This window comes from Apus apus, chromosome 12, assembly GCF_020740795.1.
Source record: "Apus apus isolate bApuApu2 chromosome 12, bApuApu2.pri.cur, whole genome shotgun sequence".
Lineage (NCBI taxonomy): Eukaryota > Metazoa > Chordata > Aves > Apodiformes > Apodidae > Apus > Apus apus.
This window is the reverse complement of record NC_067293.1, coordinates 5,812,672-5,838,927: the sequence shown is the minus strand read 5'-3', so window position 1 is coordinate 5,838,927 and position 26,256 is coordinate 5,812,672. Positions and strand designations below refer to the sequence as shown.

The window sequence follows — 26,256 nt, the reverse complement described above, 5'->3', positions numbered from 1 at the left end:
AGCTATTTTTTCAACACCTCTTCATGGCTTGACCTTCATTCTGTAATAATACTAGCAGCACTATTGTCCTGTTTCTAATGTAATAACTTAACATTCACTTATTTTTTCAAAATTGTCATGAACTTTTACTTTTAATGTCCAAAATCGCTCCAGAGCTAATGACAGTTACAACTAAATTAAACAAATTCATGCATCAGAATGGTAGATCTGCATTTCTTTCTTTACAGGCTTAAAATTACATTGTGTGTATGTGAGGGGAGAAAGAGAGAGGGTGCACATGTATAAACACACACACACATAAAGGCAGATATGCAGGCACAGCATTCTGAAGGTTGAAGTGAGATCAATATTCAGTGTTCTAAAAATTACTTCTCATATATTTATGTACAACAATACATCACAAATGTAAATAACTTTTTTATTCCTTGTAAAATACATCTAGGTTTTGAGGTTACAAGTCTGGCAAGCATATGTTTTACAACTAAATCAGTTTTGTCTAAGGTTTCCTGAGGTGTACCTATTTGAAATGTACCTTTTGCATTCTGCCCCTTGGTATGATAGCTTAGATTTCAGCAGAGGACAACTGGAAGACATCATAGTAGAAATTGCTCTGTTTTGCCAGCTGCTAAATGGACACACTGAATTAGAGTATACAGTACTAAAAAGGAACACTTTACTAGCATATCTAATAAAATTTTGTGAATCTCAAATCTTTAGCCACAAGGACACCCAAGACATAAAGGAATTAAACAAACGTTTTACATGCTGAGCAGTGAAACAACACAATGGTATAATCTTATCTGCTCCTCAAATGAAATACGTTTCCTATTTGGTCCTTTTATTCTTCCAGCTCCTATTTTCACATTGTCACAACCACGTCAGTTAATGTGTACATATGTGCCTTATTAGACTAGCTGGCAGAACTTGCTATCCAAATAGTCCTTTAGGCAATGTGTGATTAACAGAACACAGAGTGGCACAGAGCTCAACTTCTACTGAAGTTTTATCCAGAGTAGGTATCTATATACCTTTGACAGTTGAGGTAAATAAGTTCTAACCTTTCTGTAAGTTCCTCCACAAACAAGGATGATCTAATTCCAGAATGCCTGATTTGAGGCAAAGGTTTCATTAGGTCTTGCAGCTTTGATTATGTTGCCTGAGTAGAGAGGCTAGTTTTATTTATTCAGGCAAAAGTACAACAGTAACTTTAACAGCTTCTTTCTCTTGCCTCCACCCACATGTGGAATCACACTACTGCAACATGACCTAGCAATATTTTTCAGTTGTGTTGCTTTTTCTTTCACTGATGTCCAGCAGTTCTCTGTAGCTTTCACCTTCAACGTAATAAGCCCAAGGTACCTCTGTATCAGAATCTTGGAGAGAAAATGCAAGATTCAAGACTTGAAGACACAGACCAGGCAATACCGTGAATATCGTTTCCTCAGCTACTGCTGAAGCTCCAGTGACTACAAAACCTTGCTCCACAGAACGGAAACATTCACTTAACTTAGTGTAACTACTGTCTCTCATTATCTCTTCTGGAATGGATCATACTAACTTAGCATACAATTGCACTGAATCTTTCTATATAGACTTCTTAACAGTATGAAAAAACATCCTCTTTGATTAACCTTGTGGTATCTGATGAGAAGATTGAAACGGGATGTTAAGCCAGATTTCAAAATTCTTGTGTTTTAATGAATCACAAATTGAGATAAAACAGTCTTCTTCCAGACTTAAATTACACCTTGAGTTCTACATGAGTCTGACTATTAGGACATCCTGTCCAATTAGTCAGAAATATGCATATGGAGCCTAATAGAATTAAACCTTGATGAAGGGGAAATATATGTGGTAAAATACCTCAGATTATCAGACAATTAGGTGATTTCCCTGGCTGACAGGAAACAGAAGTTTGAGGAGTGTGTTCTAGAGTTATTTTTAACAAAGTGATGCAATAGTTATAAAATACCATAGAGTACAGACATGTCAAAATGCTTTTTATTTAATGGACAATAGCTAGCCATGAGGAAAGTCTGTCTGCATGGCACACTTCAGACATATAACAGCAATGCTACCTGTGTTTTAAAAAGCCCATAGTTCCATTAACCCAACACTCCATCTCAGCAGGAATGGAATAGCCTGAATTTAGGGACCTGCATGTCAAAGCCCAAGCATGTAATTACCATTTAGGCAAAGAAACATTTGGCATTTTGTTACACATCCATTTTGCTATTGAATTCTCAAGGGAGTTTCCTCATTTGTTTTTTGTAATCATCTAAGGCATCCTGAATCTTTTAATCAGAGAATAATATTCTGAAGCTCTGCCACATAGCAAAGTAATTCCTAGTACCTTGGTTTTACTGCACATAGGTTACAAGCTTGTAAGAGGTTCATGCATCTTTTCTAATGAAGTCACCAATTCAGTCCAGTTATAAATCTCTAGTCCTTGCTAAGCTTTTGTTGAGACAACAGTTAGTAAATACTCATCCTCTGAGATTAAGAGTCTCTTGGCATGTATTTACTCATGCCACATAAAACAGACTGTGCATCTCAGATGAACAGCTGGATGTCTGCCACTCATGACTGGAAAAGGTCAGGCAACCCTCATGGCTTATAGAAGGGGTAGATACAGACTAAGAGCAGAGCTTTGATCTATAATTTCCAACATACATGTTGAGAAATCAACAGGAGGAATCAACAAGAGGCTCACATGCGTGGTTCATCTTGGTTCCCTGTAATCATGAGCATCTGTATTATGTACATAGCAATCAGACATCTTTGCTAGGAAAAGCAAACTAATTGCTGCAGGCCAGATCTAGCAATGGATTCAAATCACCTGAGCTAGTCACAGCTTTATTGTAAGTGCTTAGACTAAGGTGCAATAAGTTCTGTTAGCCCCTGAAGGATCTTTTATTTGGAGAATTAAACTCCTCAAACAAAATCAAAATCCAAAAGTTGGAAGCTGCTTCAACCTAGCAAATAGAGAAAGATTCTTGATAGAATTAATTGCAAAGACAGGAGAAGGCCTTCACTCCATGCTACAAGAAATTATGTATTTTCCTTGGAAACTCTGCGTATCCTGCCCTACAGGCAGGAGCATACATTTTTCTTTCAAAACATCAAGTAAACCTTCCTAGAGTTCTGTTCTGAGAAGCTATGGTTTTATATCATGGCAGACAAGGAAAACAAATTTAAATCTCTCATTTCCTGAACAAATCTTCCAGCCACTACCCCAGTATATGGAAAGAAGGTAGCAGTTCTTACTTAGGGTACAAATAAAAGAATAAGCAATTGGAACTCAAGTCTGTAAACCTTTACTAGATGCACTCTTGAGAATCTCCACTAGGAGACCTCCACGGGAGTTTAAGCAGGGTATTGACTGAGTTTCTGGTGAATCATCCCGAAGAAACATGAAGAAGGTCTTAGCATGACTAAAGACATGTTAAGAACTTAATGTAAAGATGCTTTAGGCATATGCAAGAGTAATTTATGCCATAGTGTCCAGGATCATGACTTTGAAATTAAATATATTGATTCTGCTACAGTCTCTTTGAAAATCTTGCTTAGCTTTTGAGTGCCTCTTTCATGAAATGTGATACATGTTGCATCCTGGGCTGCATCAAAAGAAGTGTGGCGAGCAGAGCCAGGGAGGTGATTCTGCCTCTCTACTCTGCTCTGGTGAGACTCCACCTGGAATACTGTGTACAGTTCTGGTATCCTCAGCACAAGAAAGATACAGAGCTGTTGGAAAGGATCCAGAGAAGAGCCACCAATATGATCAAAGGCCTGGAGCAGCTCTGCTATGAAGACAGGCTGAGAGAGTTGTGGCCTGGAGAAGAGAAGGCCTTGGGGAGACCTTACAGCAGCCTTCCAGTACCTGAAGGGGCTACAGGAAAGCTGGGGAGAGGCTTTTCATCAGAGAAGATAGTGACAGGACAAAGGGTAGTGTTTTTAAACTGAGAGAGGGGAGATTTAGGTTAGATATTAGGAAGAAATTCTTCACTGTAAGGGTGGTGAGGACATGGAATGGGTTGCCCAGGGAAGTTGTTGATGCCCCATCCATTGAGGTTTTTAAGGCCAGATTGGACGAGGTTTTGTGCAACCTGATCTAGTGGTGGGGTTCTCTGCTCATGGCAGGGGTGTTGGAACTGGATGATCTTTAAGGTCCCTTCTAACCTTAATGATTCTATGATACCAGAATTGATCAGAATTCCTGAAGAGACACTAACATTTTAACTGACTAATGTTTTTATTTACAAAACTGGAACTCTTAATATAACAGCATATGATAAAACTGAATTTTATAAATGATATCATTAATACAGTTGGGTTAAATGTAATAATCAAAACAATTACATATTATTTACCATGACTAATTATAAACTTATTTTTTTTCCACAGTTCATATTAGTGTTTCAGTTGCTCTTAAGACATAGTCAGGTAGGCTGTTTTGACATCATCTTTGCTGTTTTGTTTGGCTCATAGTAATTACCCTCTTAACATCTGCAGCTGTTTCCTCTTGTGTGGTTAATGCACACCCAGTGTCCAACATGCACTGTTTCCCCAAAGTGCTATGTTACTTCAACTTGGCCACAGGCCAGCTTTTTAATATCCACTTTTGCCTTTCACTTAGCATTTCTGATTGCTACTGCAAGACAGCAAAGGCAGTAAGCAACTCTGCTTGGGATAATTTTTAAAAAGTGACAGAGCATAGCCCACTTATGGATATTAGCAAAAGTGTTACAAATAATAAGACTTTGAAAATCATCCAGGGAAAACCTGGTCCAGCAAAACCTCTTAAAACTTTGACCTTTGATGTTCTTTAGCAATTGCTATTAAGTTATTTTAGTTCTAGCTTACACCCTATGTTGTGAAAAAGGGATAGTCTATTCATCAGATTAAATACTTCTTAAAAAAGGGTGTAATCCAAAACCCACATCAAGGCTAAAGGAAGATGTTTTAATTATTTCACTAGTCTTTGAATCAAGTCCCCTTACTTTCAGGAGGATTTTAAAATTGAAAAGGATTCTTTCTCTTTGCCCAGGGGTTAGGTTACATGAGGATGAAACATGGCATGATAACTGATTACTAGAGCAGTCTAGAAGTGATATATGAAGTACTAGCTGGATTAGTTGATGAGTTCTTTATTGCTTCTTTTTTATGTGAAAGAAAGATTTTTCTGTAAAATTATATCCAGTTAGATTTTACAAATTATAATGGTGACAAAACTTTTCAGGGATCTGAGATACCTTAATCATCTTCTGATTAGTCAGGGAATATTTGTGTTAAATAAAATAATCTAGCAATAAAAGAAATCAGCCTTCAGCTCCCTTCAGACTCTCTACTTATCATACTAGCTGTCCTCTTGTGAGGCTCTACCCATCTTCAGAATCAGGGGAAAAAGAAAAGGTCTGTTGATTCTTCTAAAAGCTCAAGGGCTTTCCCGTTTCAATGTTTGACAAGTGGACTCATGGAGTTACTACTGAAGTTATTACAAAGCAAAAGAGTTTTTAAACATTTGAATGGAAATTTAGCATTCTGCTCAGAGGTTTCACTGAGTAGAACCTCTTTCACCTTCCCAAATGTATCACAGCATCATATCCTCTTCTCAGGATGATGCAATTCCACAGGCACCTTTATAAGGTCTTTCCTGCACCAGCCCATTTTGGTGCACAGTGGTACCCTAGGGCAAGAAAGTCATCAGAAAATGGGATCTAAATTGCTCTGTACTCCTGCCTGAGAATCAGTGTAGATGAGTAACTACAAGGATGTACACTATAAGAAATGAACTCTTAAAAGCAACATTCCTAAGTGGCAATGCCTTACCTATGGACCACACCATCTTCAAAATGGTGTCTCTACTCTTCCCAGGTACAAACAGTAACTCTGTATGGAAACACATGTACAAATACACACACTTCAGGATTTAAACCAATTTCAGGCCCGTTGGCACTGAGGGAAAAGTTTGCATAATAAGCAAGGGAATAAGTGGGAGGTCATGTTAATAAAGTACACAGAATTTTAGGCTTGAAACATACAAACTAAGAAGCTACCTACAATTAAGAAATTGACAGTCTAAGAAAAAAAAAAGCTTCAGTTTCGACTGAAGATCTCCAAGAGCTTGAATATCATCAGTTGCACAACTTCCCCTCCCCCCAAATCTGCACAAATTTGTCAATGGATTAAATTCCAAGGGCAGTGAGCATGGTAAACATTCATCAAAGACTACACCGTGCTATAGATTTTAAGGAAGTCATAAATTCAAGGCCACAGGAGACTACTGTGATTAGTATTTGACTTCCTACTTAACAGACCATTTAATTTCACCTAGCACAGAAGAAAATTCTCTGCAATATAAAGTTGAAGGTAGAGACCATAAAAACTAAGACTGAGGCTCATATTGAGATTTCTATAATAAGAAAAGGGAAGGTTCCACATTTTTCAGCATGGTTTCTTTTTTCATGTGGGAACAGATACACGTTGAGTGGAAAATCTGCAAACCTACCCATAAAACAACAATTAAGAACAACCTTATATTTTGTTATGTGGTAAAGGACGGAGATACCAGAATTTAATTATACAGCAAAATACAATGCAGGGTTATAAAAATAAGGATTATCACAAGCAATTTTAGATGAATCTAGGTCTTTATGCTTAGTTAATTAACTTATTTTGCATTATTTGTGATTGCTGTGAAAAAGCTGCCCTCAGTTTACTCTTTATTCGTTCTTGTCTCTTTTCTTCAAAGAGAATTTCTGGTGTTTTTAAGGCAAAAATAGGAGCTCCAGCCAAATCTGTCATCCTATTATGACCTCACAGGAACACACCTATATATCCTTCAATATGTCACTAACGATAAATCTGAATAGCTGAAGAACATGTTGCCATGACAGACTGTATGGAACAGGCCATTTTTGGGGGGATGTGTGTATACATATACCTATATATATATATAGGTATATAAATACAGATATATGGGGCCAAGATAGTTCTAGACACAAAAAATAATTTTCGGAGAAGGGATAAACTTGAGTTTATGACCTTTCATTTTCTTTTGACCTTTCAAAGGATGATTAAACTCTGTATCCTTGCATCATAGTTGATTTTCTGCAACAGATCATTTATCCAAGAAGAAACTGAGTTAGGACACTGGAGTGTATATTTTGTGGCTTTTACATATCAATTTCCCCTCTGTCAGAGCAGGTGGAAGACACTTCAGAGTAGCCTACTAAACTCACTGATAGACAGAAACCTCTTCTTTCCCTCCAACACACAATACCGTAGCATAAAGGCATACATAACCATATTCCATTTAAAAGTCTCTAATATCAAAAGTCTTACTTCTGTCTAGGGATTAGCATGCACACCAGCCTGGTCATGGAGACATGAACACCTGTTCTTAGCTCCAGTGTGAGTAACTCCCCAAAACTGCTTTGACATTCCTTGTGTTTAGAGTGGCAGACATCCTGTTTAGAGACAGTTAATGAATTCCAACCTTGAGCCACAATTCTTTAGCTCTGAATGTTTCAATTCATTCATTTTAACACTGTTTTTAAACAGAATACTTGCAGTAGGTGGAATTACATCATTTTCATAAGCAGTCCAATGCTAGAATGTACAGTATCTGACACAGGACTCACTGGTCCTACAAACAAGACTTAGTACTCTATACACATTAAGAATAACTTCATCATTGCAACTACAAAGGAATTAAGTTAACCAGAAAGTAATTACCTCTGCAATGCAGCAGAGGTAAAGTGATACCTAGATTTACCATTAATGCTAATTAAATTATACATCTGCTGTAGGGAAAAAAATAATTCCTTTAAACTCAAATTGTGTTCTCCCAAATGTGATTATATGTAGCACATTTGGGTATTCTCAGCCAATCCTAATGCAAATATTATTTCATCAGAAGGCAGAGTTACTAGGAGTCAAATGCTAACCCTCTGTAGTGATCTTTACTTGATTCCAAGTGAAACAAGAGGACTCAAGAAATAAGCCAACAACACATTTGAGCATACCCTTAGCCATGAGTTTATGAATTGTGTCGACCATGCTTGAGAGTTTTGGCAGAGCCAGGCATTTTACAAGCCATAGATTCACCTTTGGAGAGAAGTGACATCAAAGTATCAGTTTGATAAATCATTAAGTTAAAAAGCATTTAAGGCAATAAAAATATGTCTTTGGTACCTGATCCTTTCTTTTGAAGCAGGCTACTTAAGACCATTGAATTCTTGGAAACACAATAACCAGCTCTTATTGTCATGCCAGGACTCCCAGTCAGCACTGATGGATGCCTGTCAGGAGCTACTAGTAGCTGCTTGCAGCCCGCTCAGATTCAGTGTCATGCATACAGTAGAACAAAATCAAAGGGTGAAAGGAAAGATCCAGTACAGATGGATTTGTGGGGATGTGTAGCACACCACATTAGAGAATATTCCATTGTTAAATAAAACCTCAGTTTTCTCAGATCTTACAGCACTGTCAGCTTTGTTGTCTCATTAACAGAAGGAAGAGCCAGGTTGCAGGAGTACAAGTGACCTGCTGATGGCTAACCAAAAAAATGCCTGGAGGAAGACCTGGCTAATAAAGTGCAATAAATTACACTGAATTTCTGACAAGCACACTGAAGGGGTGAAGTTGTAAACCAAGGAGAAGTTCTCAAAAGACTCTACCTATAGAACAGCATTAATTTGAGGCAGATTAGTTTTAAAACCACCTTAAACACTTTAAAATTTCCCTTGCTTTCCAAATGAATGATGGGTATAATTTATTGTTCTAATGCACATGAGAAGAATTACTTTATTGGATACACTGGCCTGCCACTGTAAGCATTTCACTTGTAGGAGCTCTTAGGGGTTCAGAGTTTGGGACAGCTCCGACTTAGCTGTCACCAACTGCCAATAGGGATAAGTTGCACCAGAGCTGATTCTCAAGTACAAATGTTTGTGCCTATTAAGCTAATTGAGGTTAAGTTCCTTTTGTAACTTAATATGCAAAAAGCTCTGTCTTTACTGACTTCAGCCAAAGGATATCATGACAAGAGCTAACTGGCCAGTATCCTAGGAAAGTTGGCAGTATAATCAAGCAAGATAAGTAAAGGGGTTGGAAGAGAGGATAATAATATTATTTGATCCCTAGAGATATACAAATGCATTTGAAAGAATATTATAAATTTCTGATTCGTGTTTAAGAAGTCCCTTGTTCCAATCAATTCAAACCTTAACTCTGTTCCTCCATTTGGCAGAGTAATTTAAACTTTTCATATGTAGTGTATTATATTTACTAGGTAATTGGGTAGAGTAAGTTAGAATTTAGAGAACAATGTGTACAGAAATACATGTGTTTTCTGCTTCAGCATTATCACATGACAACGTGATTAATATCAGCAAACAAAGTCAGAGGAAACCTTGTAAATATTTAATCTTTGTCCTTATGCATCCATTAATAAAGTAACATTAACAGTTGTAAGAATGCTGCAACTCTCAATGTCTCCGTTATTTGGAGTTTTTTGTAAAATCATGTATTGCATAAAATATATTTTAGCACATTTTGTAACTAAAGTGAATAATGCTAGATAAAATGTGGGAAAATTTAGAGCAACTAGCAGCAACCTCATCTTGCAGGACTCCCCTGCACCAGAAGGCAGGAATCTGAATTCAATGATCTCTGAAGTTCTATATGTGCAGACAATTTTTTATATAGTCAGAATACTAGTTTAAAGTTCCTTTTTCCAGTCCTCCACAGACTTTTAATTCCACTCTTAATTAGTATGGTGCTATTCAATATGTGAGCATGGATATTTAACTAGTGGGTTAAGGTTAGAGCAGACTGCCACTGACAAAAGAACCCTGGACCACAGTGAGACCAACATGGTTCCATAGCTTAACTATAAAAATGTATAGTCAACATCTTCAGCAACATTTTGACTTTTATCTCGTTTTAGCTAAACTGGCTTCAATGGAAATTGTGCTTCACCTTTGTGAACCTGGGCCTTTCACTGGGGGCAGCAGTTGTCTCCACCAAGATCCGTTTGCTGGTCAGCAATAGAAGGAGCAGGTGTCGACTCCTGAGATCAGTGAGCAGGAAATGAACCAACCTACAAAGCAAAACCTTCTGTTCTTCCTTCATCCCAAAGACAAATTGACAGGAAAAAAAACAACAACAAACTTTCATTTTGCTTCTAAGCCATTCAGGATAAGAGAAAATCTCCTATCCTTTAAAACTTACTATATTTTGTTACTCTATTATTATTTGGCATATGCCATCCTTAAGTGAAACTGGTTCAGTCTTGCAGAGGCTAATGGGACATAGTGAGCCTGCTGATTAGCATACCAACATACTGGTGACAGCAAAGCAAGCATGATTTCCCCTAGAAGTTCTTTGGTGCTTGTTTTAGACATTAGAAAGTTGTGCAAGTTTACTGATCACTGCAGCATTTTGGCTTTTTTTTTTTTTTTTTTTTTTTTTTTAAATATTCCTGTTCTGCATCAGACACTTCTCTTAGGAGGGACACACGGGGCTGAGGGAAGATGTACACTTTGATATTAAGTAGCATAAGCTGTTCATACTGCTGACTTGGTCTCACATTTCTGCACTTGCATCCTTCCAAAGAGAGATTCTTCTGTGCTAAAGGATTTGCTATGTTGTTCTGCTCTGCTGCACTCTGGATAGGAAGGACTGCTTTAAAATTGTCTACTAATGTCCATAGGCAGCTGGGGAGCCATCCTTCCCTTTACTGAATCTTTGCACACAGATCCCATTTGGGAGAGATGTGTGGCACAAACCTCAATGCTGCCAGTATGCATAACACTCCTGTGACATACAGGCAAAGCACCAGTGTCCCTCAGCAAATATTATACACTGCCCTAGTGTTCCAGGCTCTGAAACTCAGCTTTAACTGTGACATCTAGTCTCCCCTGAGCTGGCTTGATACAGCACTGGAGTTGCACGGAGGCAGACAAAATGACCTTGTGAATAAGAATCCTCTGTGCAAACTTTCTGGTTAGGAAAACACCACTGCCATTTGCCTTCCAGTACAAATATTACTCCATTATTTCCCACTGCAGCTGAACCTGGACTCCAAGCTCTTGCCCAGGAAGCAGACTGATCTGCACAAAATTAGTGGGACATAGCAGCGTGGAGCAGGGAAGGGAACTGTCTTCAGATGCTGGTGGTTTCTCTAGCTCTGTAGAGCAGCAGATGAGGAGATTCTCCCTCTGACTTTGAGAACTTCATTCCTCACCTTATCCTACAGACATTTTGTCTGTCCTAAAATGATTATCCTAACTGTTATGCTGAATCAAAAAATAACTGAAGTCAGTATAACAACTATATTGTCATTCTGCAAAAATAAGAATTAAATGTATTCATCCTAGTAAGTATATGAATTTCTTATGATGTGAAAAGCATGGAGGCAGGTGATATTCAAAGCATTAGACACAACAAATAGTGCATTTTCAGATGATTAAGACTATTCTTCAGGTATGTTGTTGTCACATGGGACTGAAGGTCAAGTACATACAACTAGCTGATCACTGAAATAATCCTACAGAAGTACCTTGCCTCCAGAGACTTATTATTCTGAAACATTAAGGAAAAAAATGAAAAAAAATCCAGAGCTGTAACTTTTTCAGAGATTAATTCGATAAATACAACAGCATTCAAAGACAATCTGAAAAGTAAAATATTTCAGCTATTCAGAACATATTTTGTTTCTGGATTTGAGATATTATTCACATTGCTAGGGAACCACTGTGGATTTGTTTCTGCTGATTACATTAAACTAATATTTTTTAAAAATTCAAAAGACTGCAATGTGGCTGCTGCCTATGTGATTAAGTTTGAGGGTGCTACAGTGGAATCACTGCTGAAGTTGACAGTTATGCCTAGAAACTGAAGATACTGTGCTGCTGTCTTCCTTTCACATCCTTGAGGAATATTATGTAAAGCATACTTGATGCAAGCTAAGGAGATGAGGGATCACTTTGTGTATGTGAATCCTGTCCTTTCAAGATCCCTTCTGCATATCCAAGTTTTTTTAGAGAAATATTCTAACTGAACTTCTGTGGCATTGCAGCTGCATACATGATGGAACTGTCCTTAAGGGCAGCTCCAAGTAAGAAGTAACCCCAGCTGTCCTCCACTACCCAGGCTTGTCAGAGAAAAAAAAAAAGAGCTTCCAATCATGTGGTAGGCAGACCCAAATCCACTATACAAGTATCAGTTAAATCGAAGAGGACACATTTCTCATTGTTTGATACAAAAAATTCCAACAGAATTCAGAGCCCTATCATTTTCAATTACATGGCTAAACCACTGTCAAAATAAAAAGCACTTGAAAAATTGTTAAGGATTCATCTGATAAATTTCTTACAGTTCTTATAAGGTTGTGGTTTTTTTTCTCAAAACACAAATCAAATAAAAAGAGCACAAAGATAGAAAAGAACATCCACTTGGTTTTCTGATTTCCCGAGAACAGCAATTGACAAGAAAAATGGCTGCATTACCTTCTTTGAAAGAGAAACAATAATAGGTCTGATCCAAACTCCCTGAGTTTCTCTAGGGCTTAGAAAAGGCCCAAAGGGTATGAAGAAGAGAAAGCAAATGAAGATTCTGGGTATTTGTGCAATTATTTTCAGCACATCCTAATTGCATTTTTTGATGAAGCTGTTTCAATTGCCAGGAGCACAACTACATCAGAAGATACAGAAATATGTATTTAAAGTTACACGTTCCAAGATATAAATTAGGTGCTTCATATTGGATGGGTTTACATTAACAAACAACTGGCATCGGCGGAGGATCACGTTCAAAATATGTGATGCAGTGTTAATTAAGAAATCAAATTGAAACTACCATTATTTTATGAACTGTATTTAAGACCTCTTCAAGTATGTGAATCACCCATTCCATTTTCAGAAATACTATTTTTGGATCTCTGAAATCCAGGAATATTAAACAAGCAACACCTCCCATCACATCAGAAATCACTTCAGATAAGAGACTCTACCATCATTACAAACTGAACCACTCCCAGCTCTGACAGGCATGACCTTATAAAAGGGTACCTGCTTGTCACCTCACTATTAAGTACTGTATCCATAATCTGCCCACCATTCTGCAATCTAAAAATATTGCCTAAGGCATTTGTTTCCTTTTCTAGTCTCATAATTGCAGTCGGTTTCTGCAGCAGATTCTGACATTCTCTTGTTTGCTGGCTGAACTCATTCTGTCATGAAAGGTCAGAAAGCAAACTGCTCCAGAAAGTCAATAGATGTTTAAAGTATTCCACCTCTGCCTGAATTTCTTATGTGCTAAACAATCAAATCTTGATTTAGAGGTCATTAACTTTAAGGTAGGTAACTTGAGCTGATAAAAGAAAAAATTTCTCTTACCTTCTTCAGTGAAAATTTGAGTCCAGGTCACATTGACCATTAGCAGCTATGCAGAGTAAAATAAACACTACTGTTCTTCTTAACGCCCCCCTTAACAGTCCCATGGTGTGTATTTAATGACAGCAATATTTAATGTATTTATGTTTCAGGAGGCTGGCTTGTTTAACAAATGAGGATGTTGCATTGCAGACCTATTTAATCTGACTTTCCCTAGTTTTCCATAGGGATGCAAAAAAAGTGTTAAAATCAAAATAAATTATATCTAATTCTGTGCAATATTTTTCATCTGTGTATTTCAAAGACACTTTAAAAGTATAGTTCAGGTTCATTATTTCTAGTTAGAAAGGAGAAACTTGTCAAAAGCTGGTCAGCTTGCTAGTACTGAAGCCAGGAACATAATGCAGGGTCAGTGCCATGGGGTCAAATGGACTCAATTGCCCAAGAGTGGACTAATATGGGCCAAACAAGTGATAAATGTGTAACTGCAACGTGGTAGAAAATTTGTGGAGAAATCAGAGGGCAAGGAATTATTCGCAATTCACAAAGATATAACTGCAAATAACTTTTTCCCTTATTTGATATAATAAAAATTAAGAGAAAAATTCTTAAAGTTAGATCATAACTGAAACTAGCATTTGTTAAACATAACCCTGCATTTCCCAAACTGAAATTCTTTGTTGACCATTTTCATCACGTTTTTCTTTGCATTTTACATTAGGTTTTCTTTTTCCTTTAAAAAGAGATGAACCATGAGGTTCATAGGTTTAGACTGGCTATAGCATTGTCTCTAACATTTCTTTGAAGTTCAATAATCTGTGATGGAATTGAGTTGTGAAAGCTCATTTTGAATCCACATTATTTGTCAGAATAACTGCAAAAAGTTGTAACATGTGGTAGATCACCTATAAACCCCATACATTTTAAAATTTAGTTTTAAAAAAGAAAATCCCACCCAGAAAAATCTCACCAAGAATGTAATGAGAGAGTGGAGAAGATGAATGCATATTATTTTAAAGCTCGTGAGCTTATTTTCTCTAAAATAGTGAGATTTCTACATTGTTTCTCTTCTTTTTTTCCAGTATGAATGAATAACAAAATGAAACACTTCATTTTATGTTCTTTATCACTTAGTGTATGTTTGTTTTTAAACCCTAGCTTCAAAAAAAGGCTGAACAAGACCCAGTTTTGCAGAAAGAAGCAAGCACCAAAATGTCACGATCAAATAGAGGAAATTTCGACTCAAGAGGACTTCTTGTTTACAAAGTGAGGAGCAACTGAAAATGGAGTTTACAGTGAAGCTGCCTTTACAGCACAACTTTCTATCTGATAGACAAATGAAAGATCTCTCAATGTACAACTGCAGCAGTTTAATTGAAAACAAACAAAGAAGCCAGCTAGTGTCGGAAAAACAAACCGGAGATTGAATAATGAAGTAATCTCTGAACACTGCTTCAGTTTGCCATGCAGTGTCTGTTGCTTTTATCCAGCAGCATGCAATTTAAACATTTTTGCTTATTTCCTGCTACTTTTCTTTGCAAAATAAGGATACAAGAACTGCTAGCCTCCTTCTCTATTAGTATGCGGTAGGCATGCTGTGCTCCAGCTGTCACGTTAAAAATTCATAAGGCTAAATTAAAAACTGCTGCAGAGACTTTTGGTGGTAATCAGATAATTCTCTATGTAAAATATTATTTTAAATGATAATATTTAATGATAACATTTCCCACATATTTCATATCAATAATATAGCTGAGGGATAAAAGTATACTACATTTTGATAATTATCCTTTATGGATATTCTATGTCATGTAATAAATGAATTATATTTCTCAATAGCATTTAAAAATGCAAGAAATGAGTCATAGCTTCAGCTGGTATTATCAGCAGTGAATCCAGCAATTTTCACCAACTTGAGTGTCATGATCAAAAGAGAACAGCTTTCCTCTTTGGAAGGAAAACAAACCCTTAAAAAATAGTTATCAGACTACTCAATAAATGCAGTGAACTAAACAATGATGCTCTCAGCCCAATTACCAAGTGGAAACAGTGGAGTAAAACCCTCAGTAGTTTTTGGGAGGACATATGAAATTAATTTTATATTGAGTAATAGAGTAGCTTTGTTATGTATTTTGTAACAGATACTAAAATATCTGTCTTACCCACAAGCTGTTGTTTCAGACTGAAGAAAAAGTCCACAGCATTCTGAGAACCACACAAATAGAAACTAAACCAGAAGTATTTTAAATATGTGAGTGTAATATAACAGTGTTGGAACATTAATAATTTCTGAGATGCAAATGCACTGATAACTCAAAAATTCTCCATTACTGAAGCTATTCACATCAGAAAACTCCACCTAGACACATTTCACTAGTGCAGAAAAACTGTTATTGGACTTTCTCTGATAATTAAAATGTGTGGCACTTCAACAATACAACAGCTATTTGCTCTTGTCACGGCATAGCCAACCCAGAGGACAGCACTGGGGCAACAGTAATTTTAACCCAAGCAACTGATCTGAACAAGCACAACTCCAGCATTCAGAGTTGAAAATTTCAATTTGATCAGGCAGTCTTTTATTTCATCTAGTAGTTAAACTAATCTTGCTAAGTATTTGGAAGAATCATTGTGTGTCTATTATGTAGGGCAAACTTGTTCCTAAATTATGTTAAAAATAAAAATGTAATTTCCTTGGCATGATTGACTTCATCAGCTTTTTTCAGGGGAAAGACCAATTTAGGAAAGTCTCCTAAGCAAAGGGACACAGCTGCTTTTTGCAATAGGAGCTCAGATGTAATAGGAACATAGCATTGATCCTACAAGCAGTCCTGTCCCTTTCACATCAGTGACTGACTTACCACTTTCTGGGGCTCTAGAGACCCTATCATTTGCTTCCTTGTTGCTTTCTTAATGTTTTTGTTTTGGTTCTGTGTTTGGGTTGTTTTTAACATTTTTATTCACCAGAAATTAAAAAAAATCATTGCAATGTTATGCTTTTCCTTTTCTTTTCACTGGGTGCACTCCTAACTTTCTTTCTGCGATATGTCCTAGAATCATCCTATTACTAAATTTCTAAAGGAAGTTTTACTTTTTTTAGAAAGTTTCATCTGTGCAGTATAACATGCAGCATAACACAGCCATCTACCTTATACATCTCAGACAGTACATAAGCTCTCAGTGCTACCTGAAGCATCCCAGTCGAGGTGAATTTGCCCTGCTACTAAGCCAGATCCTAACCTGCATGCGGTCCTTCAGTTCTTTTTTCACATGGGAATGAAGTTCAAACCTGCTCTTCAAGATCCAGAGTTTCTTGCCTTCTTTCACTGCACAGAAGGAAAAAACCCAGAAAATTCTAGGAACAATGTTCCCTTTTCCTCCTCACCCAGGAATCTACTTTTGACAAGATGACAAGGAAGAGCTGGCAGGTGCTGTGTACTTGGTGGCTAGTCAATCCATCTACATCATCACAAAAGGAAAGAGTTCCTAGAACTTCAAACAGCCTTTCCTTATCGAGCGTAAGGAGGAACTACCTCAAACTAAAATATCAGCAGAAAGAAAAAGCTTCAGAACAAATCAATAAAATGAACAGTAACAAATTGCTTTTACTGATTCAACAGTTCTATTTTTTAAACTCTCCTGAAACCACCAGTTTGCTACATATGGTGACTACCTTTCACTTTTGTTCCCTCTTTGCATCCAGGATCTCATTTTTTTTCTAACACGAGACCTTCTTCCTGTCTCCTATCATTCTTTCTCATGCTCTGTATTTTGTTTTGTTCTCTGAAACTACGTGTCATTTTCAGCCTTAAATTAATCACATAAGTAGTAGCAGCAACTATTGTATTCATTTTGCTTGAAAAGACAAATCATAGAATATAATTATGCTGATACATCTTAGCTTTTTTTTCCCCCTTTCTTTTAATTATAAAGAAGCTCAGGAAACAGAGCTAAGCCATAGCAGAGCAGTATTGAAAAATGTAAGTAATTTAATTTTTCCTACTGTTCATTCTACTGCTGCTACACAAGTATTCTTTCCAGCCATCAGCTCTCGTATCTAAATTTTAATTCCAGTGGTATAATTAGAAGCTGCAGAAATGAAGCTGAATTACTTCAACTCTAGGAAAAGATAAGTAATGTGATTGCATTGTATCATACATGATACAACACATATCATGTATGCATGATTACTAAGCAAATAGTTGTATGGTGTAAGATCAAGAACCAGAAAATTAATTAATCTCAAACAGTATAATTTTTCCAGATGCCCAAAGTCCATAAAATGGTGTTAATTTTCTAGGTCTTAGAATATGTTTTATAAGCATGTTACTGTTAATTGAATAAGCAGGCTTAGTTGTGTTGCGTCTTCACTGTCTCGTAAATTTTATATGCAAACTTATTAATATCCTCCCTTCCCATCTATTTTTAAAACTTGTGCTTTGTTGAATTAAGAATCACTTAACAGATTTATATTTCATCTTGTTGCCTTGCAATATATCAGAGGATTGCAAGTAAATCAGTAGTTCTGTTGCCTTTTTAAAACTTGGAAAACACAGAAATAAAATCTTTGCACTTCAATAGAACTCGATGAAGATTTCTAAAAGACCTGTCTGACACAGTTTTATATAAGAACTTCACAAAAATTATAGATGGATAACATAAGTAATAGGAAATATAGTAAAATCACTACATAGGCTGCAAAGAAACTAATTAAAATACATTCTACCTAGTTTAAAATGGAAACAATGACACAGAAATAAATACTTTGTTGCATTTCACTAAGCCCTCCATTTACAGGAAACCTTACATTTATTAAGTCCATACAAATTAAACAAATACTATATTTAATTATTTAAGAAAAAACATTGGTTTATAGCACATATAATGTTGAAAAAATGAAAATATAAAAGAAAAATGAAAATTAAGACATTAATTTCTACTGTAGTCATAATTAAGAAAACAAAACACAAAAACATTAGCACTTCAACAAAGCAATTTAAAACCAATAACTTGATTTCCCAAGGCAGCACTAAGTATACCACATTATTTTTAGCAATTTCTTCATGGAAATTTTTTCCAGGATGGAAGATAACCAAAAATAATCTCCAGTCTAAACCATACACTGGTATGTGTATATATACTACATTCAGGTTTGAGCCCAAGTGGTTCCATTAAGCTTAAAAACTTGTTGTGTAAGAGTTTAATGTTAGGGAGTATTTCAGGCTCTTTCAGCTGATATCACAGAATGACTTCAAATCACAGAAATACACACATTTTTGGAACAAGTAGTAGATACCTGGCTTCAGTAAATCAAATCTTCTTCCATTCCGTAAAATCTTTTAAAACTAGAAAGATATGATCTCTGCCACAATCAGACCACAGTACAAGATGACAAGTTCCAAACAGGAGACTGGAGGTAAAATAAATGTCATGCAGCTCTTATGCAGACATATCATATCAATTTCCCAGTATTAAGAACATTAGTCTCAACTATTCTTAATCATCAGTTTTCTCCTCGATAATTATAATTGGCTAATACTTTATAAGCATTTTGCAGGAATTAAAAAAAAAAAAAGTTCGAAAGAGTGGTCTCCTATGGACATCTCATCCTTCATAAGGGGCAACTGCTAGGGAATAGCATGGTAATTAATGAACAGGAAAGGATATTTTTTTTTAATTAGCATAACCAAACATCAGACACAGAAGAAAGGGTTTGATTTTGAGGTTCTACCTTATGGGATTCTTCATAACAACAAAAATATGACAGACTATAAAATATTGAGTACTTAAGTTTCTCAAAGCCAAAAAGATGTGAAACTGTAATGCACACATCAATAATTGTAGTATCCCTGAGATACTGTTGAGCATATCTAAATATACTGTCTTTTAGATTTGCTGGTAGTGAATTAATTAATTAATTAATTGTAATTAATATATCTTGTTAATTCATAACTTGGACAAAGATTTATTTAGTTAACTCATGAATTCAGCTGTTCTGACACAAAGATAACTCAAAAAAAATACAGGAAGAAAAGCAACTAAAACATATAAATAAATATGATGGGGGAAGAATTTTCATCAGTTTCCAGTGTGCTTGAGTTACAGCTTTGATGCTCAGCGTGAGGTATTGAAATATGAGTTTTAACAATCCACTGAGATAAAACGGCGATTCACAGTTCCTAGAATTACTTCCATTATAAAACACCATCAGCTTACTTATTTCTGAACATAATCTTTTCTTAAACTTTGCCTCCTACATGATAGGTGTTAATGCCTTCTTCTATATAGATAATACTCAGCTGACAAGAGGGTGAAAAAATGCTGAGTTTCCTCATAAACAGATATAATTCTGGTAAATGGGTCTTATGGGTGTTGTGGACAGCTCAGTAATTCTAATAATTTTCTTATTACTAGCTGTTCCTTTCCCATACACTAGCTGGATCAGTACCATCCATTTTCAGTCTTGAGAAGTCACAAAGAGGTAAGACTATTGATGACTGACAGAAATGAACATAATCATAAGGGTAAATTGATATATTTGGTAAAATAATAGCAATGCTGTTATTTATATGATACATTTTGTTACTTTAAGTAACAAGACCGATACTGTTCTGAGAGCCCTTTGAGCACCCAGAACATTCATAAGTGCAGGGAAGTCGCAGAGTTCTGACATTTTTATTTATAATCATATTTCATGGGCTTATGTTAGAATTTTGTTATAATAATTCAGATTGCTTATTTGAAAGCAGTCTTACTTTCAAGAAAGAGGAGGATAATCTACAAGACGTAAGTGGAAGATGTGGGATTTGAGTTAATCTTGAACAAATCTTGGGATGTCGGATAGACCAATGGCCTTGGCGTGTTACATGCTAAGCCTAAAGTTGATTTGAGCCAAAAAAACAGACAGTGATTATACAAACAACATTCCAAGATAGACAGAGGAAACAAGAAAAGCTTAACACCATCTTTCAGAGACCTGCTGGCAAGTTATGAGTATAATACTAACTAATAAAAACAAGGAGATGAAGAATTGCTTCATAGGAGTAGGAATTTTAGATGGAACATACTGGAAACACAGCTGAGAGGAAAAATCAATGGGCCCAATCAGGTCTTGAAGTCAATTTTAAAGGCCAAATCTCCTTCCCATTTGGAATAGTAAGAAAAAATCACAAACAGCCACGGCTGGTTTACACCTCTCATCCCACTAATAGTAACAATTTCAACTGCTAAGGGATCTTTTCCTCATGTCATGCTGCTACTTAGGGCACACTCAATGTTATCTTATATTTTGGTTAAGGCTTATTAATAATGTATGTAATGTAGTAGCCTGTTATAAATTCAATTAAATGTTAATGTAAACATCTGCTTAGCTTTATATGTATACTGATACATCAAGCCAAGAACGAAAATTGTTGCCCTGTGAGGTGCTTTTACTTTATTCACCACTCCAAGAAGAAAGTAACGAGGTAAAGGACTCTCTTAAATTACAGAATCATAGAATCATTTGGTTTGCAAGTGACCTTAACAACCAAATAGTTCCAACCCCCTTACCACGAGCAGAGACACCTTCCACCAGACTAGGCTGCTCCAAGCCCCATCCAACCTGCTCTTGAACACTTTAAGGGAGGGGGCATATACAACCTGTGACAGTGTCTCACCACCCTCAGAAGAAAGAATTTCTTCCTAATATCTAATAGGAATATCTCCTCTTTCAGCCTAAAACTGTTCCTGCTCATCGTATCACTACAGGCAAGTCCCTCCCAAGCATTCCTGTAGCCCCTTGTAAATATTGAAAGGCCGCAATAAGGTCTCCCTGGAGCCTTCTCTTCTCCAGATGTGTCAAAATGCTGCAACTGAATATTTTCATTTGCAGCTATTATCTCCGACATTTGCACCGTTTGTTCTCGCTATGGTTGTAAGATTTTGAGCAGCACACTGGTCACTAGGAAATCCAGGTATGTTTCAGGTAACATTGTGTTGTTTCATGAACTTCAGGACACAGATAAATCCAGTGCTAGTCGTTGGCATTTTCACCTACAGAGCCAAAAGTTCTTATGTTCCTTAATTTGCATTTTAACCTAGATATTCTGCAAACTATATATGAACAACTGAGTCTACAAGTGCAGAACTGTAGTTTGATGATTTGCAGTGTGTTTACATCATCACAGAAAAATGTTTCCAAGTGAGTCAGTAGATTCAATGCAATCTATTAATGGAGAACAATCCAATCAAAATGGTGTTTTTCACCAAATAAAAACTAGTATTCATCACAAAAACAGAATATGTGTTTAGTCTGGCTACAGTTATCTCCCTACACACCTATGCCAGCTAACTTGCCTGTCTTTATCCTGACAATCAACTCATATACCTACCAAATACTATAGTAAACCAGAAAGATCTGGCTCCAGACTCATTTCTGAAGGCTGTTGGACTTGCACTATCTTTAAGACTGTGTCTATTACAAAATTCAAAAGCTCAGTGACAATTTATGTGGACATACTGGTGCTCGCTTTAAATAAGCCAGCTTTGCTGCAGACTGGTGTGTTGCTATGGTAGCATTAGAGTCAATGCAGGCCAAAAAACCTAAGTTCAGGGATCCAGTGTCCACTAAATTTCTGGTTGCCATGACTGCACTGCTACAAGTACTAGCTAATTTAGCAAGTTATAATCTGACTCTATGAATTGCAATCTGTTTTTTTAAATTGCTCTATAAGCCTATTCTGAGATTGTAAGGACAAATTCTATGAAATAGTTGTGCTGCTGTTCCACAATCTTCCTAAATAAGATGATGGTTGGGAAACAAGATCAAAGTGATATGAGGTCCCAAAAAATAAACAAACGCATTTTGTACAACTAACACACTTACAAGTTTAGCATATTTCTTAGTAGAAGTGCTATCTGACCATATGTAGAAAAAGCCACTGATGTGACTCCACCCATGTTATCATCTAGGTTCATGCATTCACCATGACAACTGGTATTACTACATCTCCTGACCCATGCCTAAACTCACCTGATTTCAGTGAAACTGGTATCAAATTTTAGTGTGTAAAAAAAGCGGAAATTTTTCTTTGCTTTAAATATCCGAACAACCAAATAACTCTAGTGAAGTCAAGGACAAGATATATCACATTCCACAGGATCTATCAAGAAAAGAAAGCTAAACTCTGAAAACTTTTCTAGTTTGTTTGGCTTTAGTTAGAAAACCTCAAATTCAACCTGCCAGCTAATATGTGGGACTTACCATCAAGTTTAGGATGTTACAAAAACATCCAGACTGACATAAAGCAGGCAAGATTTTTAGATTTTTGGACCATAGACTACAGGAAAAAGGGGCCAAATGAGAAGAATGTCAATATTCTTCCACACCGGAAGCTGATGATAATATTCTCCAGAATATTTTCCCATGTATTACAAGATATAAGACGATCAAATTAACTTAATCTTCTCCCAGTTTTTACTTCCCAAGAGTTCACAATGCTTCTGTCACTGTTAGTAATATTAGTCACTCTTGAGTGCACTGAGTGACTGAAGTTTTTAAATGAGACAAAAATAGTATTTTCTTTGATATGTTCTAGTAAATTTCAGGATGCATCACACTATGCTTATACAGTCTTTTATCAGTTTAGGGAGTTGAACAGTGGCTCTGCCTCTAGAAAAGACTTCATAAATAATGAGAGTCTCAGTCTTCCTGATTGATGAGAGTTGAGTTTGAGATTAAATTACTTTCCTTAAATACATAAAATTACTCCACTAAAAATAATTTGTAACCAAAACTTTTATCCTCGTGTTTACTTTTTCCTTCCTCTCATTAAAGGACCATAGTTCCCAACTTGTAAAGTTCACTTAGAATATCCATACAGTAGGTTCTCCAGTCACAATCTTCTATGAAAAGGAAAACCTCATATTTGAGCCAGACTCCCTCTTTCCATTCGGGATAATTCTACCTTTTCTTTATACGTTGTCTTTCTGATACCTGTCTCATTTGCCAGATCATGTACTATGGCAGAATTTCATTTGTGTTACTCTTGTTGGACCAGAAAACAATCTTAGATTCCTTCCCCTAAGACTGAAGCTCAAAATTAAGAAAACATATTCACTGCTGTCTACATTTATAAAATAATGCTGCAGAGTATAAGCTTGGAGCAATGCTAAAAAAATACACAGCATTATAAAACATATCACTTTATGCTAAACAATATGAGACTTCTTTTTCTTTACCATCACTGACAGGTAGAAAATGTACTTAGATGGAACATTCTTTGATGTATCCACAGACACCAAAACAACTTTTGCTTCCACTTTTCGCTTACCTAAAAATAATTATGGAAAAATAGATCAGTGTTTAAAAACAAGAGGTATAAAGGTGAATTTACTTCAAATTTGAAGTAGAAAAACCTAAAGGTTAGTTCAAGAGAATCTGAGAATAAGAATATCCATATCTCAGTTCTTTCTGTGCTACTGCTTCAAAAGTGGTAGGAGAAGGCTGACTTTTCATGTGTTTCTCTGATTTTCTGCATGTAATTCTCCCCACTTTCAAAGCTACATCAGAGTCACTTTCTTAATAAAGCCTTAGGCTGCCTAATGATAAAAATTGTTGCACTAAACCAGAGAAAGCCAAGGGTACAGAAAGGAAAGAAAAATATCCTGACTGCTGTACTAACCTTGCTGTCTTTGCTCCTGATTCACCACTGAACAGTTGGCAGAGGGTATTTCATATTATGCAGTCTGGTTTCCTGGTAGGTACAGTCCCCGGCAGAGCACAGCAGGGACAAGGGCAGGTTTGGCATGTACCCTACCCTTTAGGGCTCTGGGAATCTTCCTCTCTTATCTCGCCAGTATGAAATCAGTTCATCTGCTGGGAATGGAAAATAACAGGCATACAGCCAGCCATCCCTATTCTCTTCTCTGAAGTCAGTCTACTGCAGTCCTAGTGGTGGTCCAGGGATCTCATTAACATGAGATGCTTGCAGCTACCTTATTTTTCTCATGCTAATTCAACACCCATAAGCTGTATATAAAGCAATGTGGTGTAGAAATGTAAATCTCAAGTGATATAAACTATAGCAAAATAGCAGGCAATATTTATCACATCTTCCCAATGCATAAGGATTGTGATTGTGCCACTTTCCAGTGAACATCACCTACCCAAACTTTGTGGCAAATAGGATGCAGGTTATGAAATGAAACTGAAAATCCTCCTGACAGAGACATGCTAGAGGTCCTACAGTTTGGTGTGACTTTTCAAGTCTGCACTTCTTATCCAGCTACATATTCTCGCTACAGACAATAACTCTTTCCTTGGAAGTGACAAGGATAGAGAAGGAAGTCTATAAATCAATGAGGTACAAGACTTATCTCAATTCAGACATGTATGGATTGAATAGGACTACCAGAACAAAGATTGTCTCATTTTCAAGGTCTCTTCTTACAGTAAATCTAGGCAAATATGAATTAGATTTCCCCAAAGTAAAGCTGCAAATAGAGATATGGTTTTTCATGCTCTGTTTCCTTTGTTCCTTCAAAGCACACCTGGATTTTATTATTTAACAGAGTATTCAAGGTAACCCCACTAAAAAGTTAATGTAATACTTTGCTGCATTTATCCTTCATGGTGAAGTTTCTGATGCATATGGTATTTATGTATTCCTGAAGTTCTTTTGAATAGTTCAGGTATGTAATTACCACAACACAGGGGACTGATATCCCCGTTAGAGGTTACTGGCTTTGGTGTAGATAATCTGGTAAACCAAAGTCATGTCAAGCCCCCTTAGGTGGCTTGCCTAACTCCCTGCTACTGGACAGAAATAATTCTTGCTGAAAGTAATTCTTGGTCAGATTTGGTGAGTTCTCTAAACACTCCATTCATGACAGTAGCACAAAATGTGTAAATGGAGCAAACTGTTTTTAAAAGGTATAAAATACAGCATCAAAGTCATATTACTTAGCCTTATTCCTCATAATAGCCCATTCTTTCACTTCCCTACCAAATTAGCACAATTTCTATTATGCTACTTTATGGAAATGTAATATACCTGATTATGAGTGTCTTTTTCCATCACTGTAGTTTTTCCTCTCAAAATGTAGCATGCTAATTAATACCTCACATTTTGCCAGAAAACAAGACAATGCTCATCACCATTGTCTTTCACTCACTGAACTATTTCTTCCCTAGTACGTAGTGTTCTATGAGACTAATACACTGGTCAAAAGACATCCTATATAAAGACATACCTACATGCATGCCCATTTAAACCAAAACAGGAAAGCTAATTATGATTAATGCAGCAATTCATTACCTCAAAAACAAACCCCCAAGCCACTGTGGAGGAACTGGTGTGCTAAATTCTCATTAGGTTTGGTTGAAAGAATAAGGTTTCACTAAAAAACACCTTTTGAAAAATCAACAGCAAGTTCAACCAATCAAACAACAAGAACAAAACCCAGGTAAAGTAAAAAACAAAACAAACCAGTAAAAAATATGATTGAATTTTCCACAGTCTGACATATGGCTTAATTTCCTCCATCTGGGGAAGGTTCTCAGGTGGTGTAAAATAACTTGAACAGCTGCCAGACAGGAATAACAATCGTTAGACAAATGCCCTGTTCTCTTCTGAAAAGAGGAGCGCGTCCATCAGAGACCATCATTACATAACTTAATTGTTTGATTTTGTGGAAATGCTTCAGGTTTACTACCTGTACTCAGGACTGCAACAATGTTTTGGCAACAATATAAGGTATGTTTCCAAATGTTGGAAAAGTGAAAGTTAACATATTTCTCAGAGCACTGGAACAGGCTGCGCAGAGAGGTTGTGGAGTCTTCTTCACTGGAGACATTCAAAACCTGCCTGGATGC

At 36.5% G+C, this 26,256-nt stretch overlaps 1 protein-coding gene across 2 annotated transcripts in view; it reads left to right on the top strand.

The window, feature by feature from the left end:
- The window catches only part of SLITRK4 (SLIT and NTRK like family member 4), a 130,577-nt gene extending 113,960 nt beyond the window's left edge, over positions 1–16,617 (top strand). For both annotated transcript variants that reach the window (XR_007890672.1, XR_007890673.1), the window contains exon 3: positions 14,559–16,617. The gene's annotated coding sequence lies outside the window, so the exon portion shown is untranslated. The remainder of the gene's footprint in view (positions 1–14,558) is intronic.
- Positions 16,618–26,256: the final 9,639 nt, after the last annotated feature.